Genomic DNA, 9,603 nt, shown 5'->3' with positions numbered 1-9,603 from the left:
ACCTTTCAAAGGAGCTTGTACTGTTATCCCTCTTTTGGAGATAAGGAAAGTGAGCCCCAGCAGGGAGGTCAGGCTCTCATAAGATCTCACAGCTAAGAAGATATTAGGATCACCCTTCCAAATGGGCAAAGAAAACGTTCAGGATGCTTGAGGAACCCAGCGTGCTTACACAGCAACAGCTAGGATGTTTCAAGAGTGAGTCTCACCTGTTTTTGTGTGTGAGCTCTGCAGTTGTCACTCCCCAAGGATTGCTGAGAACACCCGTCACATCTGTCAGCACAGCTCTCATTACAGCTTGTAAGGCAGGGCCTATTATGGGGTTGTTAGTCATGCACGTGTTGCTCTTGGTGATCAGCTCAATACAAACCTCAGCCAAGGACCCAGCTTTCCTCACCAGTCTTGTAACTCCTGTAAAATATGGAGTGAATTTTTCCTTGGTTGGGTTCCCTGCTCACGATAACATTTCCTTGACTTCTGAGTTTGTACCATTTCCTTTGGGAAGGCTGCTGCCTTGGCCATTCAGATCACTTGATGATCTGATTCTGCTTCTTCTAATTCACATTCTCATCAGTTCCTTTCTCTCTGTGTCTGGGCTTCTTTCTTTTTTTCTGCAAAATTAGAGCTCCTGTTGAGTCATTTCCTAAAGATCTATTAAACCATCCTTCCTCTCCACCTCCACATTCACGGTCTTAGTCCAGATCTCCTCCAACCATCCTCTAGACAAGGATAAGTGCAACAGCCTCCTCTGAAGGGTCACCTGGCTTCCAACCTCTCGCCTATTATTAGTCCACACTTATCTTCCTAGAATGCACGTCTGACTGTGTCACTCCCCTGTGGTGGCTCTCCATTGACCCATGATAAAATCTATACTCCTCAGAGGGGCCATCAGACAGATCAATATAGTCATCATTCCCCAAATTTGTCACATTCTTTCATTCCTCCCTATCTTTGCCCACACCCTTTCCTCCCTAGGAGTGCCTTCCTCTCTCTTGTTTTTTAGGAACACTTCTAATAATTTCTCAAGGCTCAATTTTTATGCTATCTTTTCTATGTAGTCTTTTCTGATATCCCTAGTAAGAATGAATCTTTTCTTCTTTGTGCCTGCATGATATTTTATACCCATGACTCATTCATTCATTTTTATATTTATCACCTTATCAATCAGTTATTGAGCAGAAAATACATTATCAGGCAGTGATAATTCCAGGGAAGGGGTAAGGGTGTTAGGGAAGTGAGTGATCTATACAAAGGCATCTAAGACTTTATCTTTACTCTTAAGGAAATGCTGGTTGGGACATGAGACACAGAAATCAATAACTTTAGTACAGCTTTTTAAAAGATTTGATGAAGATGTGAACAAAGGGTTGTGGGATTATGGAGAGGGTGGCAGACTAATCCTGAAAATCAGGGAGGGCTTCATGGAAAGGTAGCCAATTGAGTTGGGCCTTTAATTTATTTGTTCAGATTGATTAAGGACTTGCTAGCTGTCAGAGACATTCACCTATGAGTTAAATGATGGGCGAGAGAGAACTTGGCAGTGAGGAAGGATGCAGAGAAAGCAATTGCAGCAGAGAAAGGAGCCTGGGCAAATGCATAGACTTGTGAAATGTCATGGAAAGGGAGGGATTTTGTGTGGCTAGAGCTCAGGAAGCACTGGGAAAGAGAGAAGAAATAAGGCTAGGAGAGTAGGCACCAGACTGGGAATGTTTGTCTACAATTATGGCAAACTGTTTGGACTGTATCTCTGTAAGGCTTGTTTTGTCACATTTCAGTGTGTCTCACAGATAGTTATGCCCTATGCTGTCTCTTCTACTACACCGTGAGCACCTTGTGGGCAGAGGCCATAGCTTCTAAATCTTCAGGACCCAGCTCATTGTGTGGCATATAACAGGCACACAGTTAATCTTTGTTGAATTAATAACTTTAACTCCATAACTCTCTTTAGTAGGAGCTTGGTGTCATGTGTTTTGAGATTTATTTATATTTTGGCTACTGTTCCTCACGAGCTGCTATGCTGAATGGGACCCTTCCAGTGTTAATTTATAGGGTAAAATTTACAGGTTAAGTGGACCCAGAATACATGTCACCCAAGGCAGCCTGAGGCAGCCAAGAGAGCCGGCATCATGTTTAAGGGGAGCCAAAGCTGTGACTCTGAGAAGACTAAGCTGAGTATCAAGATCAAGTGTAAATGTCAACTCTCAAATGTGAGTAAGCCTCGAGAGGCAGAAAGGGGAGAAGTGGGAGGGTGGAGCATAGTGACAGGATGAGTGAGGCCAAGAGGTCCAGAACCAAGGAGGGGACCAACAGGAAAGTGCTGAGGTTTCTGATGGGTGGCATGTGGTACGTGATGGATGGCATAGAAAGCTAAAAGCAGGTTTGTTGCTCAGTCATCTTGCAAATATTTCCAGATTTTTATTTGCTTCCACAGTTATTTCTTGACGAAACTAGTGCTCAGCAGATCTATTACAAATTGGTCCCTAGGTACATTCCAGAGCCATTAATTTAAACTGTCAATTTGAATATTATAGTTTTAATTTTTTCTAATAAGCAGTAGAATGACTTTTTTGTTTGTTTGATTTTTAAACCAGAACATGTATTGCATGACTAATCATTAAGATGAACTGGATGCTGCAACAGCTGCCCTCTTGGGATTAGGTGTGGTTCCTTCACAGAATCCATGCCTGAATGTGCAGTATACAATTTTTAGGTGCCTCATTCGACCAGTCTCGGTGGTATTTCATCTTTTAGCTTTAGCACTCCAGTTATGCTCTCTCTTTCTTTTGGCAGGGTAGCCACATTTGTCACAGGTCAACTTCTGAAGGTGGTAGACCTTAGAGCCACAGCGGTGGCACAACGCGTGCGTCTTATTCCGACGCTTTCCAAACGATGACGTTCCCTTCATCATCTCGCTTCTGCTGCTGAGACCAAAGATAGAATGACTTTTTAAAACAGAGAACCCAACATAGAACTCAAGAGGGCATAGTGTATGTCCTTCAACCTTCAACAATTAGTGGAGAATACTTCACTGTAGAACTCCTGGAGATCTCAGAGCAATCCTAGCACTCTGCAGAGCTCAGATAGAAAAACACAGGCCTAGAGGTCAAGGTCAGTTCTCACACATCCTTGAAGGCTTCAATTTAAGAAACAAGTGCCTGAAAGTACGATGTTGCCTTCCTTCTTGCAAATGCATCAAAACTTGAAGGATTTTTTAAAAAGCACTTATCCCATTGCTGAATGGGAATCAAGGCAGTTCTGGGTTACTGCTTCAGAAAGAAATGGTAAATTTGACTTCTGTGTTACCATTTTTTAGTCTTTTCACATCACTCCATACACTTACCACAAAGTGCAGTATGCACTCCCTGTACAGTAATGCGTGAGACATGAGAATGGATCACCATGCAGACCATGAACTTCATTGTCCATTGTGTTGTGAGCACACCTGATAGGGTGGGAAAATTCATTTATTTGCAGAATGACTTACTTTGTGAAGGATGTTCACGGAAGGGACCAGAAAAGTGAGCCAACAGAAGGAGAGGACCCACCCAACTAGTTAGAGAACTCCAAGAAGTCTCTTTAGAGTGTTGAGGCAGCAGCAGCACTTGGAACCTATGGGTTGCATTCATCAGCTTGCCCAGAGACTTGAAAGTAAGAGAAAAGAGAAAGATCACATAGTTTATTCTGAAGGAGCCATACAGAATCCTGTTTCTCCTGTTCTACTGCTAAAGGCTTTCATGGATATAGAGAAAACCTAGTGATATTATTTCTAGGCTATGAAATAAGTAGACACTGGACAAAGATCTTTCTTTCTGACTTTTTTTTTTTTTTTTTTGTGGTATGTGGGCCTCTCACTGTTGTGGCCTCTCCTGTTGCGGAGCACATGCTCCAGACGTGCAGGCCCAGCGGCCATGGCTCACGGGCCCAGGTGCTCCGTGGCATGTGGGATCCTCCCGGACCGGGGCATGAACCCGTGTCCCCTGCGTCGGCAGGTGGACTCTCAACCACTGCGCCACCAGGGAAGCCCCTCTTTCTGACTTTTAAAGTGAAGTAGAGAGAGCATAGGTTTTGGACTCAGGATCCGTGTTTTCCAGGTTTCAATTCCAATATAGAGCCTTCTTTGCTATGTGACCTTGAGTTTGTAACATGGGTTTCCTGTGTCTCAGTTTCCTCCTATGTACAGTGAAAATGAGGGTTCCTTTAGCCATCAAAAATGTGAAATGAATGAGACATAGTTTCTATCATCAAAGACCTCCCAATTTGTCAGTGAAATACATTTCACAAGAAGTACTCTTTCTCTCCAGTTGTGGGGTAGGAGACTTCAAACAGGTGATGAGACTTAACTTGAATTTGGGGGGGATGAATTCCAGTGTGCTAAATAAATGAAGGGAAGGAAGATTTGGGGCAGAAGGAACAGCAACTTTAAAGCACAGAGATGGAAAACATTCACAATATACCTTAGGATCTGTAGCAGTTGGAAAAAGTTGAACCATGGGTAATGTGATAAATAGGAGAAGAAGAAAAAGAAGAAGGAAAAGAAGGCGAAGGAGGAGGAGGAGGAGGAGGAGAAGAAGATGAAGAAGAAGAAGAAGAAGAAGAAGAGGAGGAGGAGGAGGAGGAGGAGGAGGAAGAGGAAGAGGTAGAGGAAGAAGAAGGAGAGGAAGAAGAGATGAGATCAAAGAGGACATAATAGCCTTATTAAGGGTCTTAGACTTTATCTTGACAGCATCTGGAGATCAATGAAAGATTTTCAACAGAGGAATGACGCGTGCCCTTAGGTTTGTTAGACCACTTTGGGCACAATATAGGACAAGAGCGGCAAATTATGGCTCATGAGCCAAATCCATGCAGCTCCTGTTTTTCTACATGAAATTTTATTGGAACAGAATCATACCCATTCATTTATGCATTGTCTGCCGCTGCTTTTGCATACAATGGTGGAACTCCTTAGTTGTGATAGAGATCCTATGGCCACAAAGCCTAAGATATTTACTATCTGGTCCTTTACAGAAAAAGTTTGTCAACCATGATGTAGAGGATGGATTAAAGGAGGGCAAAGGCTGGTGAGAGAAGCCCTGCCAAGACTATAAAAGACATGGCCTGAGCCTGAACTAGGCAGGAGCAGTGGATCTGGAGAGAAGGGGAAGGTGTCAAAGGAGGTGAAATCAACAAGACTCGGTGACTAATTAGATGTGAAGGTGGAATGGTAAGAGGATTCCAAAACACTCCCAGTTTCTAGCTTGGGCAACTGGATGGGTGGAGCCAGTTGCTAAGATTGGGTTGTCAGGAGGTAGAGCACTTTTGGGGATAAAAAGGATGGTTCCAATTTAGACACGTAGTACTTTGACATCCCAGCAGAGGTGGTAGCTAGAAATGTGGGTCGGGAGCTCAAAAGAGTGATCCGCTCCAGACATACAGATTTGGGATTTGTCAGTATATGGATGCACAGATTACCCAGGTATGTAGAGTGGGAAGAGAGGAGATGACCAACAGTGGTACCCACAGAAACATCAGTGTTTCAGAATGGACAGAGGAAGAAGTACTTGGAAAGGAAATGGTGAAAGAGGTCCCCGAGGGGATGAGGAAAACTAAGAGAGTATTTGCTGAACAAAGTAAGTCAGACAAAGTGAAACTAACTTTCAGTGTTCCATAAAGAGAATGGGGGTGGGTCATCGGGGGCAGGAGGGAGAAAGGATGAAAATAAGAGGGATTGGGTGAAGCTGGGAGGAGATAGCCTCCATTTCCTGCACACTTGTTATGTGCCAGAGAACACCCTAAGTGCTTGAGTTCATTTCCTCTGTACAACAGCCTCTCAAGGTAGGAATAGTGATTCCTGTTTCACACATGAGAAAACTGAGGCATAGATACTTAGCAACTCACTGGAGGTTATACTGCTGTCAAATGGTGTAGTGGGGATTCTAACTCCCAAATCAATGCCCTTGAACCCTACGTCAAGTGACACACCTCTATTCCACCTCCCTAACTCCTTACAAATACCAATTGTCACCAAAGACCAGCTCCAATGTTATGTCTTTTGGAATGACTTCCCACTCAACTGTCCCCTTCCCGTGCTGGGTCAGCGTGGTGGGGTCCTGAGGCAGAATTGTATTAGGTCAAGCGCATAGAGTTGGGTGCCTGACTGCTTGGGTTCAAATCCCGGCCCCAGCGCTTATAAGCTATGCAACCTCCTCCCACAACCTCCTTGTGCCTCCTTGGGCACCGATAAAATAGGGTTGACAAGAGTCCCAACCATGTAGGTATGGATTCATGTAAAACTTAGAACAGGACCTAGTGCATAGTGAACATTTAAAAAAAAATTTTATTGGAGTATAGTTGCTTTACAATGTTGTGTTAAGTTTCTGCTGTACAGCAAAGTGAATCCGTTATACGTATACACATATCCACTCTTTTTTAGATTTCCTTCCCATTTAGGTCACCACAGATCGTTGAGGGGGGTTCCCTCTGCTGAACAGAAGGTTCTCATTAGTTATCTATCGATTTTATACATAGTAGTGTATATATGTCAATCCCAATCTCCCAATTTGTCCCACCCCCCCCCTTGGTAACCATGAGTTTGTTCTCTACATCTGTGACTCTATTTCTGCTTTGCCAATAAGTTCATCTGTACCATTTTTCTAGATTCCACATATAAGTGATATTATATGATATTTGTTTTTCTCTTTCTGACTCACTTCACTCTGTATGACAATCTCTAGGTCCATCAAGCGTAGTGAACATTTAATAATTACAACTCTCCAATGGCCCTCAGGATGTGCCAGGTGCTGCTCTAAATACTATATACAGATTAACATTTAATCCTCACAACACACTTCCAAGGAAAGAACTGGTTTTGTTTCCATTTTACAGACAAGGAACTGAGGCAGAAAGAGTTTAACCCGGCGATGGTCACACAGCTCAAACAAGGGTTTGGTAGTATCGATGGTCTTCTTATTCCAGTCCTGGTCCCAGCAGGGTGGTTGTTTCTTTCTCCCACTCATTCTCAGCCCCAGTCCTCACCCTGTGCTGTGGTTCACCATGCATCTGTTGGTCTGTCCACAGATCTGAGCAGGGATATGCCTTATTCCCCTTGGTAACCCCAGCAACAAGGAATGATGCTTGACGCTTGGTAGATACTCAACAAATATTTCCTGAATAAACCAATGATTGGACAAACCCCTCTTGAAGGTCTTAAGCTGAATCCATATCGTCTTCACAACTGATCAGCATGGTGGGTGCATTGAATCTTACACCAGGACACCCACTCAACTCTTGGAGTGTCCCCTCAGCTGGCATCTGGCATTAATATGTTTGCTTCTGGCCTAAAATGATTACCACCGTTTAACCCAGGGCAGTAAAACCCCTTGGAAGGGCTGAGATGGGCAGCCAGGCCTCGGGTCCCCTGGAAGACTGACCTCACCAACTCTGAGAACCTCTCAGAAGCTTCCAGAATGCACTTACAAGCAGCACAAGAAGCCAGACCTGCTGCTTTCATGCACACTGGCTTTGGGGCCAAGTATCCTGTCCCTAGCTCCCCATCTGCTCATCTTCACCCCCAAATGGCTTTCAGCTCCCTGGAAGCCCGTCCTCCTTCCTCCCCATAGGGATGGCTTGCTGCCCCTGGGGCTCTCAGGCAGAGGCTCTCAGCCTCTCACAGGAGGGGACGCAAACGTGCTCTTGTGGTGGCTCGGCCTTCGTGACCCTCCCAGGGGAGCACTTGGCCTCCCCACTGTGCTGATTTTCATGAGGACGTTCTACCTTGATGGTTAAGGCGAAGTTAGGCAACCCTGAAGCCAGGTGGCTGCTTCTCACCTCCTGATGGTGGGGGATTTCTAAATCTACTTCGCACTGGTGAAAATACTTGATTTTTGCTAGAAGGGACCTGGGAGTGACGGGTAGACTCCCAATGAGGGGACAAGGGGCAAGGGTGGGAGAGGAAAGCCCCCTGCAATTAGTCTGTTGGGTTCTAAAGCTGAAAGGTACCTTGAAGATCTTGTTCTGGTCCTTCTATAGAAAGCATTTCCCTGATAGGCAGGCCACGACTGGCTGTGTGACCTTGTGCAAATCCCTTAAACATCTCTGAAATTTCACCATCTAAAACATGGCTTTCTTAGCGGGGATGGTACAAAGGGCAGAAATGTATGTAAATGGGTATGGTTAGGATTTTTTTTTTTTTAACTTTAGGACTTCAATTGTAAACATGCTAGTTATTGGGAGTATTAGCATAGAACGTTTGCTGTCTCTTTATATTTGTGCATGTGTGTGTGTGTGTGATGCATTTGTTGAATGAATGAACAGTCTTGTGCCTCAGTTTCTTCTTTTGTGAAATGAGACAAGGCTGGTACCTACCTTGCAGTGTTGCTGTGAGTTTTAAATGTCTTTCTGCAAGTACAGCTTTCAGAGAAATTTCTGGTATGGAGTAAGCACTCAATAATTATTACTGATGGCAGGGAATTTTCTTTCATTTATTTATCGAGCATGGTGGATGCTCAATAAAAACATGTGTAATGAAAATGAGAATTTAAAAACAAAACAGCAACGATCCAAAAATACCTCAGTATGCTATGGGCAATGGCCCTCCTTTTTGTTAGCAGAGCTCAGACTCGGGTCCCAGCACCAACAAGGCTGTGATAGGTGAGTTCTCAGGGAATGTCTGGGTAGATTCCTTGTGGTCCCAAGTGCCCTGGGCCCACAAACATCTCTGCCTCTTGTCTCTTAAGGATGCGAACGGTCTGGAGCCGGCGAATGCAGACTTACACGGAGGGGTACCAGCTCCCAGCTGAACCAGAGTGCAGATTCCTTAGGCCAATAATCATGTCTGGCAGCTCTGGGATTCCAGTTGTTTCTCACCCAGACAGCCAGAAGGCAGAAGTGTCTATACCCCAAGCTTTTACTGACAGGTGTGAAGATAAGAACATGGCCTTTGGAATTATACTGACCTGGGTTTGAATTCCACCACTGACGGGTTGTGGCTTTGTGCAAATCTTTCACCTCTTAAAACCTTGATTTTCTCCATCTGCAAGATGAGGATAATATTTCCCTGGTGGTTCCAGGTAAAGTTGAAAGTAATTCATACAGGGATTCCTAGCATAGAGCCTGGTGCATAGGTGAAGCATGATAGAAGGAAGCACTATGATTGATGCAAGCAAGCAAAAAGATTTAGAGGAAGGGCAGCAAACTTTGTCTGTAAAGGGCCAGACAATAAATATTCGAGGGTCTATGGGACCAGACAGTCACTGTGGCAACTACTCAACTCTGCCACATGAAAGTGGCCACAGACCATTCTTAAATCAATGAGCAGAGCTGTGTTCTAATAAAACTTTATTTATAAAAACAGGCTGCTGGGGGCTTCCCTGGTGGCAGAGTGGTTAAGGATCCACCTGCCAATGCAGGGGACACGGGTTCGAGCCCTGGCCCAGGAAGATCCCACATGCTGTGGAGCAACTAAGCCCGTACGCCACAACTACTGAGCCTGTGCTCTAGAGCTCACGTGCCACAACTACTGAGCCTGCGTGCCACAACTACTGAAGCCCATGCACCTAGAGCCCATGCTCTGCAACAAGAGAAGCCACTGCAATGAGAAGCCTGTGCACTGCAACAGAGTAGCCCCCA

At 44.7% G+C, this 9,603-nt stretch overlaps 1 pseudogene; it reads right to left on the bottom strand.

The window, feature by feature from the left end:
- Positions 1-2,611: 2,611 nt before the first annotated feature.
- LOC131761269 (large ribosomal subunit protein eL37 pseudogene) lies at positions 2,612-2,905 on the bottom strand (annotated as a pseudogene).
- Positions 2,906-9,603: the final 6,698 nt, after the last annotated feature.

The sequence above is a fragment of the Kogia breviceps genome, chromosome 8 (genome assembly GCF_026419965.1).
Source record: "Kogia breviceps isolate mKogBre1 chromosome 8, mKogBre1 haplotype 1, whole genome shotgun sequence".
Classification (NCBI taxonomy): Eukaryota; Metazoa; Chordata; class Mammalia; order Artiodactyla; family Physeteridae; genus Kogia; species Kogia breviceps.
Note: the sequence above shows the minus strand (reverse complement) of the source record. Positions and strands in the feature narration are given on the sequence as shown.